The following is a 12,744-nucleotide window of genomic DNA, read 5'->3' on the forward strand; positions in this document are numbered from 1 at the left end:
CTCACTACAGCACATCCCTGCACTGACACCCATGGTACCTGTGCCTGGACACCGTGCTGTAGTGGGGAGGATTTGAATTTGCATCTCCCAGCTCTCCTACACAGAGTGCAGAATTATCATTTGTAACCTAAAATTCCCACTGAAACCTGCCTTGGATAATCACTGGTGTGCCCTGTGCCCCTCTGCCCTCCCGAAGTCGGAGCTGTCACAGAGCCTGGGGCAGGTGGCAGCTCCCTGCTGAAGGAGAGAGTGTGCTGGGAAGCACAGAGAGCTGCTTTGGGTGCTGGGCTGACTGCTCTGATTTCACCCTACAGCACAAAGTGCTTGTGAGAACCAAAACATGCAGCAGGTGCTGAAACTCCCTCCCTTGGTGTGGGATTCAGAGCTGAGACACGGCCAGGATGCAAGGCCAGCTCGGCCAGGCTCGTGCCAGGCATGGCCCTGCCCCAGCTGGGAGGGTCGGTGCAACTCCCAGCCCAGCCCCTCACACCAGGGCTAAGGACTCATCACCAATTCCTCATTGTCATCCTCAACAGGGGGACCATCCCGAGCTGTGCCCTTCTCTCGCTGGGACAGCCAGTGATAACTGTATCTGACGTGATGACACAACTCCATAGCTCACAGGCCCTGGAACAGGGACTGCTTGTTGGCCATCCTGCCTGAGAGACCATTTAAAAATAATTAGAAGATGTAACCGTTTATATGGTGTATGATGCTTTGATCAAGGTTTTTAATTAACCTACCTTGCTTTCAGCTACTGCAAGTTCATTTCACCCTCACTGACAACATCATACAGGGATTGACTATAACCCAGTGGAGAGCGTGAGCCACAGGGCCCAGCTGCGGAGCTCCTTTAACCCCTTGGCCACCAGTGCTCCTGACAAGGTCCCTAAGGGACGTGGGGCTGCTCTGAGGGGTGAGGTGCCTGGGGGCAGGGGCAGCAGCAGGCTGTGCCAGATGCTGGCCAGGCACCGCCGCAGAGCCGGGCACTGCATCCATCAGCACTGCTGCCACGCCAGGGCCGGCCATTCATCAACCAGTCAATTGGGAAGCAGCACGGGGGCATGGCCAGGACACGTCTCAATGCTGCTGCCTTGGAAGGGAAGTGTCGGGCTGGAATTAGTCACCTGAGTCCCTACAGTCAGAGAGACACAGGTCCTTCGCAAGGGTAATTTGCTCCATCAATCTGTGTGGAGACATTGAACCACTCACACGATGTTAAGTCAGTGGGGAGGGAGGTATAAATGTCACCTGACATTAATGCTGCTGCCTCTGCATGGCAAGGGAAGCTGCTCTGCATCAGCTCAGGGCAGATCTGCAGTGGCAGCGAGCTGGGGAAGGTGGAAGACAACCACAAGTCATGATGGTCCTGCCAAGAGCTGTCAGAAGGACCAGGGCAGGGAAGGAATTAAAGCTCTCCTGTCTTCCAGAGTCCTGTTCCTCTACTAAAGCTGCCATCAGAATGAACTTGTGCTCACACTGCTAAATGTGGGTATCTCCACTGGGCTGCCACGCTGAGCTGTGCCCGCCCAGACTGCTCACAGGGCGTGCATTGCTGCATGCCACCAAGCAGCACCACCGTGCCCCTGACCAGGAGATTGCCTGACCCACGGCTCAGCTCCCCACAGAAATTGCCCTAAAGGCACTGACTGGTAGAAGCAGCAGCACCGTGTCTCCTGGTGCTTCCACCCAAGGTCACAACATGAACTTGATATTGAACAAGAGCCTAAAACAATTTTTGGCAAGTGAAGAGACTTACAGCGTGCTGTGCCAAGAGCTTTCCAAGAGGCATTGGAGCAGGCTGTGCTAATAAACCCTGTAGAGAGCCATTGCATGGGGAAATGCTGAATCATTGCAGCATCCTCTGAACAGCCACTGGGCCTGGATAAATCCATTCTCTGCAACTTCTTTAAGAAGTGTTTCTTAGGAAACTGTTTTTAAACAAAATTGACATTTCTATCTCATATCATTATCTTAAGGAAAGGCTAATTAAGCCCAAGCTCTTGGAATAGAAAGATTTTCTGAGTCTGTTTCCAAAACGGTCATAAAAATTTGCATTTTCATGATGTTGTTGTTTTCTTAAAAAAACCCTCTTCTACACCCTGATCCCACTGCCCTGAGATATTCCTGCAGACAAGTGCCTTTGTCTGCTTTTTTTTCCCGACAGCTAGATTTGCCAGAGCAATCCCAGATGGGACTGAGACTCCTGCCCCACTGTATTTTCATAAAACCTGAGCCACATCTTAGTAACAGGAATTCTAAAGAAAGTAGAATGCTGGTGATGGGAAAGCACCTCAACTCCTTATTGAGGAATGGAAAAAAAGACAATAGCAAAAGATTCAAAGAAAGAAAAAATTAAGTTGTTTATAGCAGGAACTTTCCTTAAAAACTTGAATACCTGTGGAAAATGTGAGAATGAAATAAGTAAAAGATTTATTGAGTCTCAAAGTCTCCAGTTAAAATTAAATGTGGTGAGAAAAGTGGCTTTCCACTTTTAATTGTCTTTACCACAGTAACTGTGTGTCAGTCTCTTCTAAAAGCCCATTAATTCTGTAATTTAGTGCTAGCAAGAGCTGGGAGACAGTCAGAACCATCACCGTTCTTTTTTTCTTAATTCATTGACTAAATGTCATCAGGCATCAATACTAGGGGGGCTTTCTCCTTCAAGGCTTTAAATACTAAAAATTTAAAACTTTTAATAGTTTACTGAATAAAAAAGTACTGGCACATCAGTTAACAGAAGGGGTGCTATGACATTGTATGTTGGTGTCTTAATTGTGGCTAAAAATAACCTGACAGGTCCAAAGAGCTGTTGAGTGAACAATTTTCCAGGCAAGAGAGGGAATTAGCTTGTTTAACTGCTGCAGCTAGATGCAATGTGTGTGTTTAGCCATAGTTTTAGAGTTTATTCTGAAACTAGCTAGAGCTGGTAATAGAGTTACTAAGGCAGAGACAGCCTGGTAGGTGGATTTCTTGACATTTGAGATTGTATAACAAGCTGAGTGGCAAAAAATCCCATTACCTCAGAGCCAGCAGCAAAACAGTGTCCATATTTGAGCTTTTAAAAATCAGGAGGAAACATACTCAAAGAAATAAATAAATCAAGGCATGGGCTAAGGGGAACAAGGGGACGTGCAGGGGCACCAGCATCCCCCGCGGGCACTGGGGAGCTGCTGGCACCCACAGCTATTTCTGAATGGTCAGTTATCACAAAAAACTCACTGGGGGCCCCTGGTCACCTCTGTGGCTGAAGCAGCAGCAGAACTGAAGAGTCACCTTGAGCAAGGGCTGGCACTGGAAATGAGAGCTTCTGTGTGCTTATGGAGGAATGCTGAGGGTGGACCCCAATCTCACTCATCCATTCCAGTTCTTTGTGCATTATTTCATGTAAACCAGGATGCAATTTCCCTGCATCCCTCCTGCAATCCATAGGTAGAAGCCTATAGGAATGTTTTTCATTATTTGCTGTCTGTTTCCATTTCCCAGGCCTGCAGACAACCACAAGAGATTTTGTAACTGGCAAAATCTGAGATTTAGGTAACTCTTTTTCTTATCTGAATGCATTTCATACAGTGCCTCAGCCTGATTCACAACTAAACTTCCTTTCTCGTAACAATTTGCAGTGTAATTGAAGTGCAATTTCGTACTCAGCTGTTGTCAGGGCGCTGCAGTCGTGGGCAGGACGGTGCCTCCTCCTGCTGAGCGGGACACAGGGCACAGGGCACAGGGCATGCCAGGGCTGGGCACAGACACTGCTCCACCACTGCACTGTGGCACACACACCCTGGCTGCCACCCTGTGTCACTTTGTCCTCCAGTGCCAGGTAAGCAAGCACACTATGTTAGCCTGGCTGGCAATTTATTCCCTACTCAATCTAATAGAAAAGAAAAAAAAGCCCTTAGATTCAAGGTTTCAGAGTTCAGGACTGATTTTTTGCATATACTTTGTTCCTCACTTTAGAACCATTGGGGTTTTTTTCTCCCAGGAACATAAACAACTGAATTTTAAACCAGACTCAGCAACTAACGTGACATTGTGAAGGACACACCAGCACTTATCATCTCTCCAGATGAGTTGGTAAGTATTTATAGAAACATTTCCTCCTTGGCACAGCTTTAACTAAGCAATGTATCTAATTTCCTCTGGAGAAATGTGTTGGAGAAATCAGTTAGGTAAGTCTCATCATAAATAGTAATAAATAACTACTCTGGCACAGTTGCTTATTTAGTGAAGTTATTTGAATATCAATGGCTTTACAGGTACACTCGCAGGGTAAAAATCCATGACAGTAAACCCCCAAAACTAAATCCAGGATTCTATGGTCTGAATTACCGGGCAAGATGCGGACGAGGTTACTGGAGATAACAATGTACGGAATAACCCAAACCTCCCCTCACACATCAGAGACTGCATGGAGAGTCTGAGGTCACCCAGAGCAGGCAGCCAGGCTGAGGGGCACCGGGGCACAGGTGCTGCTGCGCGGGACAAGCCCAGCACGAGCTGCACGGCTGCCCAGGAGGCAGCAGTCTGTGCTGAGAGCACGGGGGCTGCAGGGCTGTGACCCAGCTGCAGGGACAGCGGGACAGGAGGGACCAGCCCTGCAGTGCTGGCCCTGCTGGTGCTCCCTGGGTCCCTGCTAGCAGGGTCCCCATCCCCATGGCGAGATGGAACTCCATGGAACTCCCTGTCCTCTGCACACAGCAGTGATGCCTTGGGTTGCTTTAATGTTAGCAGCAGGAGACATCACAGCAGTGCTGAGATGCTTATTATCCCCTTGGGTTCTTTCCTTTTATTCGTCATGGGTTTCAGCCTGTTGTATAATATACATTTTTCAAGTTAAGCATCAAAACAATGAATACAAATGAGCGAGGAAGTGTTCGCTTGCTGAAGGAGGAGAATTACTAAGAGCAACACTGTGCAGTATTATAATGCATTTCCACTACTACACCATTTGTATTAATGTATTAGAGACATCTACAAAGACAAATTGCAGCTTAGTTCAAAGGGAAGAACACTCAAATGTCTGTAAAACGCTGTAGGCTGCTCTCAGAGATGCTCTCCCTGAAACAACATTTGGATTTCAGATCTCTCCTGGCATCAAGGACAATATGCTCCCACTCCCTCTCCCCAGCCACACCGGCCTGTGGCAGCACGTGGGTGCCCACGGGCCCTAGGAGGGGATGGCCACTGTCCCCAGTGTCCCCAGTGTCCCCAGTGTCCCCAGTGTCCCCAGCCCAGGGCAGTGCCTGGCTCCAGCCCTCGCTGCGCTGCATGCTCGGACACCGTGGGCAGATCTGACAGCACTGGCTCATCCGAGTGAAGACTTTGTTGCTGAATATAAAGTAGCTTCAAAAGCTGCGGGAAGATCTCCCTGGAACCTCCTCTCCCCTTCAGCATTTGGAGGTTCTGAATTTCCCAGGGAGAATGGACAAACAGCCCCTCAGACCGTGGGACACAGGACTCCCCTCCGTTCCACAGCCCTGCAGTGGCTCAGGAGCAAATGCATCGTTTTGGAAGTGCCATTTCTCACCAGCACCAGGGACCCTGCAGATAAAGAGCATAAACCCAGGCTGGGAACACAGAGGTCACTCAGTGCAATGAGATCTCTGGGTAGGATGAATCAGATGAGCCATTTTCGGGACATTAAGATTGTTTACAAATCCAGTCAATTTTTATTTTGTTTTGAATGAATTTGTGTACGTATTTTCTTTTGCCCTCTGCAAGCACAGTCATCCTTTCTGATCTCCTTCCATCTCTCCCTGGCATATGGTATTTTCATCTTGCTAACAGGATTACATTTACTCTGCCAGGCTATAGCAGGCACCCAGTTTCGTTCAGACTTCCAATGCTTCTCAACCAATGCACTGCTATAGCAAATGTCAGCCCTGGAGCAGGGAGGTGGGAGAGAAGGAAAGAGCGAAACAAGAAAGGAGGGTGGGGGTCATTGAAAGAAAAGGAGGAATGGTGTTAATAGCAGCTGTTGGGAGCACAGAGTTGCTGGTGAGCTCCTGGGGCTGGAGCCCTGGCACACGGTGGAGTGAGGGGCAGAGAGAGGGGACCCTGTGCCACAGCCCTGTTCCATCCTGCCGGGCCCTCATGGCTGGGCTGGGGCTGAGCATCACCCACAGCAGCCTGGGGAGAGCAGGGGGATCTGGGGGGCCAGGTCAGTGCTGCACACCCTGACACTGCGCTGGCTGCGAGCCACCAACCAAAGAAACTCTTTATTCTTCGTGGCTATCTCATGTTCATCAAAAAGCAGAAATGTTATTCCTTAGGTATCATCTCCCTCAGTGTTTGTGCCAGCTAAAAGGGACAAGTTCAGCCTATCTACAGGTGCATGCATCCAGGTTCTGTTTGCTGTGTGCCAGGTCTCCCCCTCAGCTGGCATCACCCCTCACTGCAGGTACCACTGTGGCCACCTGGAGATGCATCTCCTTTACATGCCCATCCCTTCCCTGTACATCTTGCAAGAAGAATTAATTAGTTCAGATGATAAAGCACCGTGGGGAAGGAGAATCAAGGTTAATAACATATATTAATAAAATATCAGCAAGGAAAAATGACTAGCTGTGTCCCAGCTAAGCCATCTCCGTGACCATAATCTGTCCCTGTCTTTGAAAGTGGTTATATCTCAATAGATCAGGAGGGAAAAATAATGGAGATGAAATAACACTGCAAGGTTTCAGCTCCACATGAATGCTCTGCTTGCTGCTCCAATGGCAACAACCTGATGTGCCAAGGAGCAAACTGGGTGGCTGGCAGCACCCCGGGAGTTGTTCCCAATATTTCCGCTGAGGGAGATTCCAGCCTGGTTCACCACCACACACAAATGAGGGACAAGGACAAGGACCAGGTCCAGCCCTGGGCACAGTGATGTGCACACCAGCCCGCAGTTCTAGGTTTAGGTTTGCAGAGTGGAAATAGTCAGCTGCCAGAGAGCTGTGGTTGTCATGCTGCCTCAAAACATCACCCAGATTCTCTTTTTAGCTTGTTTAAATACATCACTTTATCATTCCCAGTAAGTTTCCCATTAAGTGTTCCCATCAGCAGAGAAGCCATGGAATCACACCATTTATCTGAGGTTTCACCACCGCCCCAACTAATTACCTGTCCCCAAGTCATGAAGCAGCCAGAGAAGCAAGACAGGCACCTTCTGTAACAGGCAGGTGAGGAAAAACATTTTATCTTCACTGCTGCCTCTCACTCTTGCCCGGGAGAAGAGCTGAAGGGCAGGAACACCACCACCACCACCACAACAGGAAATGCAAAGCCTGTGGAGAGGCGTCTGCAAACGGCATTTGCCCATTAAATTGCACCATCAGAGGGGAAACTGAAATTCATCTCACCAAAATAAGAGGAAAGCCTCAATCCAGAACTTCCTTTCTAGAGCCAGACTTCCAGCGGCTGGTAGGGGCAGGGTTTGGATGCACTGCCAGCCTAAGGGGATTGATTTAGACATTATAGGAACAGCAGCTCCTCCCCACTGCAAGCAAAGCAGGAACCTGCTCCGCTCTCTAGCTGCTATTGATTTATAACACTTCAGAAACCTCTCACTATATAGTCTTTTAATGCTGAGCTGTGAAATGAAAAGACATTTTCACACCATTAAAGGGAGGTTAATGTAAGATGAAAAAGAGAGTATTTGCATTTAATGAGTGAATTTGAAGAGCTCGGCTGGATTTCTTGCAGGCTGTCCCTGGAAAGCTGATTCCTGTATGGAGAAAAGTTTCTTCCTAAAAACAAGTGTGTTCCTCCCCTCTCCAATCCCAAAGCAAAGGACACTTTTAAAGTTTCATATGGTCTGGTTTCAGAATAAGAACTAATAGCTCCAAGAAGTCAGAGGGTGGGAAAGCACGAGGAACCTGGCAAGGAAATGACACACATGTGGCTGCTCATGAGGCTTGTATGTTTCTTTTCCCAGTTTTCCATTTCTCTCAATTCCAGGTGCTGCAGCACAGCACCAATACATTGACTTTATGCATAATTGAGTAACAGCAGATATTTCCATTCCTCCAGGAATGCTCCTGGAGGCAAGCTGTGTCGGGGACAGATGAGCCCAGCTGGCTCTCCGGGCCCTGCAGCCACAGCCCCGGCGAGCACAGGAGAGTCCTGGTGCCCCTAGCCCAGCCCTGGCAGCTGCTCCATCACCGACACACACACTTCGCTCCAGCCACCAACAGCTCCTGAGCAGCGTGCAACAGCTGCGAGCGCAGATCCCCGCATTGATCTATGCTCCCATTCGTATCTTTTGATATCTGGAAGCAGAGAATTTCAGCGAAAAAGGGCTTTCCACTAAGATGACCATAAATCTCAATGTGTTTACAACAGAAGACTGACCAGAAGAGTTTATTAAATCTCTGAGGGATTTGATGTATATCAAACGGTTACATAAAGTCAATACTTTGGAAAGAACTAGACAATAAATACCCTACAAGAGGCAATATTTCTATCACAGAGAAAGCAATCACATAAAGATTAGGAGACCAATTTCAATACTGAATGTCAGTCTGCTGTAAGAAGACATTTATTGTTTTTCTGAGTTATCACAGAAGAGCAAGATAAGCCATAACAATATTCTGAGCCCAGCTAATCATGCTATCAAACTCAGAAATACTCTTTCACCTTTTAAAAATCACTTTTCTACTTCGCAAATAAAAGGAACAACTTCTTGAAGGTGCAAGGGGAGGGAGGGAAGGAGATTTATCATGGCAGGTGGTGAAAAATCTGGAACTGCTGCCCCTCAGCCATGAACACAATTCAAGGTTCCTCTGTGGGTGCAGCCCACCCCAGGGACCCAGGTTCTGCTCCAGTTGCTACAACTGGTTCAAGGACCAAAGCATCACCTGGCACAAAGCTAGCCACAGTGGAGGGTTTGGGAACTCTTTTTAATGGATGAAATATGAAGACCTATGACAAAATATCAACATTCAGCATGCAAAAATGCCACTTGTTTAAATTCTCCAAAACAATCCCTACAAAGAATTTTTTCCTTTAACCGTTCAGATTAAAAGAAAGGAAAATCTCAACCAGTTTCATTTTAGCAGAAGCCAAAGAACAGATATCACTGGGGAACAGTATTAACCCATTGATATTTCAAGGGCAACTGCTTGTTTCACTGCCATTGAGGTCCTGCCTCCCCAGGCAGCGTTCTCCTCCTGCCCCAAAGCAGCTCCTGCACCGCAGCGCTGCGCTCGGGGGGATGCTGAGCATTGCAGCTTTGAGCTGCAGCCCTGCCCACTGAGGGCACACCCCACTGGCAGCAGTGCAGGTGCACTGTCCTGCCTCCCAGCACTCTGGGAAGGATGTCACACCAAGGACTAGAGGTACTGGGATACCCTGGGAGCATGGGTTACTCAAGCCATAGAAGCTAACCTGGAAACTGCCAGTAGCTCCAACCATGCTGGTGGGATGAGTTTGAGAGTTTGGCTTTGTCCGGCTGAAGCAAAAATTTCAAATTTGAATACCAGAACAGGAGCTTAAGAAGGAATGTAATTTCTGCACAGCACGTTTCCCCCGCCAGTGGGGAGCACAGCGAGCACACCAAGATAAACCCTCTGCAGCAGAGATTAGCTGACAGCCTAAGTGAGCACAGCTATTAATAATGACCCGGTCCAGAAGGGAATCATCAATTATCCTTATCATCCTCAGCTTGTACTTCTGGAAAGATGAATCCAGCAGATTGGTGTGTACAGGGAAGAAAGGAAATGACACGGAGCTGTTGCACATTGTTATCGAGAACTGAAACGCAGTGAGATGGAGGTAATTATCAGCAATTTCAACACAACCGTACCAGATGCATCAATGCTGTAACATTGAGCATCAGTGGGTAGGAGGTACAGGAGGTACCACACACGATTTTTTTTCCAAATCAACCTTTTTATCTTTTACAGGATCCACATGGCAGTGCTCAGAGGCCTGAAAATTCATTTGAAAAGAGCAGGAAGTTAATTCTGCAGAGGTTATTCCTTCACTAAGCCCTGCACTCTTCCCTTGCCCCAGCAAGAATAGTGAGTGGCTTTCTGAGAAGTTACTCTCGCAGTCTAATCAAGCCTGTTCTCTCTAATTGAAGTTAATCACAGGAAAGAGGTTAGAGAGGATGGTCCTGGTGAGCGATGCCCATTCAAGGGGTCCAGTGATGTCACCTGGCACAAGCACTGAGGGGTCTGGCACTGGTTTTATTTCACCTGTTTACCTAAAGAACTGATCTGATCTGTTTCTAATAGAACAATAATCTGCACTCTTCTGGGGCTGGAGAAGCTGGGTTTCTGAGGGAATTTGACAGCATCTTTACTAGTTTATGGCAGAAAAGAAAAGGCACTTAAGGGGATTTTGTTTGTCACTTGAAAATTAGCCTAGAGGAAAAAGAATCTTCAATTCAAATTTAATTAAAAACTGATGAACCAAATGCCTTGTAGTGGCTCTGTGAAGTCCCATTCTTACAAGAACATGGCCCTAATAAGAAGAAAATAAACACAACAGATTTAAAGCAAAAACCCGAACACAAATGGGCCAAACTGTAATTCAGTGGCGCCAGACCGTTGCCAGAACAGAAATTGTCCCACTGCACTAAACAGGGGCTTTAAGGAAACTGCTGAGCTGCTTCTGTACTATTGGCAACATCCCAGTAAACTTAATGTCATTATTTCATCCATCTCTTTTGGTCAAGACCTCCTGCCCCCGCGGGGAGGGGACATGTCCCTGAGGTGCACATATCCCTCTGCACTGTCACACAGCTCTGAGCCGGGGTAATTGCACACAGCCAAGGTCAGCTTTGTTCCCTAAAACATTAGAGCATGTTCATAAACAGCTAATAAACCCACAGATGAGTGATGACTTGGCACAGGAGGAGGAGAGGTCAGTGGCGCTCAGCTGCTCCAGCCTGCTCGAGAAAGGGCAAGCAGCAAGTCCCCAGGGTGGTTTTGGGGATGTCACTGGTGTTACTGGAGCTGCTGTGGGAAGGGTTGAGCAGGGCACCACACTCATGACCTGTGCACTCACACAGCCCTTAGAGGCATGCATGTGGACGTGACCCACAGCAGCAAATCTCTGAGCCCAGAGTGTATGGCTTCACTTTACCAGCTGGACCAATTTAATTAACTATGGGAACATTAATTATTGGCTATTGCTATTTTTATTTTAGAAAAACCAACTGGCATTTCACCAGGTCAATATAATGCAAAATAGCCACTAACCCCAGCCTGAGCTCAGGCCCCAGATACTTTAGATTGATAGTAATTTCTCTGCAGCTCTTACTGGCAAAAAACAATTTTTAAATGGTCCTGAATACCAGACCAGCCAGACGAATGAAATTTCCTCAGATACTTAAGACCTCCTGTTTATCACCCTCTGTAGCATGCGATATACATGGTTGTACATTTTCTGTCACCAGTGATTTATGAACAAAACACATTGTTCAAATAAGCTTAATACATAAAGACCGGAAGCATTCTGTGCCATGGTCTTGAGGCAGCAATTGCCTGCCCTACCTCTGGGCCTCCTGCTCCATTCTGAAAGACTAGAGGGGCTGCAGGAGGCCAGCGGCCAGCAGCCACCTGTGCCACATTGCTGGGACAGGGCTGCTCAGGACAGGGAGGAATTTCAGCCCACTCTGCCTGTGGGGCAGCCAGGAGGTCATGTCTCTGTTACAAATGCAGGCAAAACACTACCCTGACTCCATAGAGGGTTTAGGCACAACAATGTATTAGAATGAAAAGAATGATGAGAGTAATTCCATGTTTCTTTGTGATTCTGGTATTATGGTTTAAACTCTTGGCCTAGCTTGAACAGCTTCTAAGTTGCACTAAAAATTCTTCCAGTGAGAAAGAAAAAGTCCAAAGAAAACTGTGGTATTGAAAGCAGGGGGAGGATGGAGCTTGGGTGGCTCCTGTGCACCATTTGGACGTGGAAACGAGCTGCCTCTGGTTCCGTGTTGCTTCTCCTGCTGATGGCCTCCACGGCTCACACAGACCAGGAACAGCTGGAGTGTCACACACCATCACCTGCAGCCCCCACGCTCCCCCTCCGCCTTCCCTTCCTGTCCTGAGGCTGCCGAGACCCACGTGGGGCTTGCAGAGCATCCAGCCAGCTCTCACCGCCTCCTGCCCACCCCTCCCACTAATGGACACAGCACAGCCATTTCCCCAAACTCCTGCATTTTTCTTTCCATGATTATCTTCTTTAAAAAGGCACGGATTGAAAATGAGATGCAGAGCCAGCGGGCTCTTTTGAGCTATGGTTATTAGCTGTGTGGAGGATGAAAGCGGTACGACTCCCCAGATAAATATATAGTTCATTAAAAGTGTTCGGGATCACTCTATTCTGCTGATCAAAAGCCTAAATCACACAGTTAGCAACATTAAGGAGCTGTGTTATGATTTGAGTTATATCTGTATAAACCCACAGGAGGACGGAGGGAAGCCCAGCGGCGCTGGGGCCCGGGCTCACTGCGGCTCTGCTCCCAGCACCGCAGCCCAAGGCAGGATTTCATCCTGTTTTCAACAGCTTAAACCACTCTGGCTGTTGGGGAGCAGCAGACTGCACACATGAGTAGGTGCTTTCTTCCTCAAAGCACAGCTGTCAGGTTCCTCTTGGGTTTTAACCAGGCAACAAACCCAACAAGCTCTGCCCAACTTCAGAGGTATTTTTAAAACCGCACCAGAGCTCTGCTTTCCTTAGTGTCCCTGTGGAATGCCATGAGTTTGGGGAACGGGCACATCCTGGTGTCCCGAGCTTCCAACGCTTACA

General features: G+C 47.9%; 1 long non-coding RNA gene across 1 annotated transcript; it reads left to right on the plus strand.

Moving 5' to 3' along the window:
- The first annotated feature begins 3,763 nt into the window (after positions 1 to 3,763).
- LOC132082761 (uncharacterized) lies at positions 3,764 to 10,353 on the plus strand. Its single transcript, XR_009419855.1, has 4 exons — positions 3,764 to 3,823; positions 3,986 to 4,077; positions 9,649 to 9,759; positions 9,891 to 10,353. It is a non-coding gene; the product is annotated as an uncharacterized LOC132082761 (long non-coding RNA).
- Positions 10,354 to 12,744: the final 2,391 nt, after the last annotated feature.

This window comes from Ammospiza nelsoni, chromosome 21, assembly GCF_027579445.1.
Source record: "Ammospiza nelsoni isolate bAmmNel1 chromosome 21, bAmmNel1.pri, whole genome shotgun sequence".
Classification (NCBI taxonomy): domain Eukaryota; kingdom Metazoa; phylum Chordata; class Aves; order Passeriformes; family Passerellidae; genus Ammospiza; species Ammospiza nelsoni.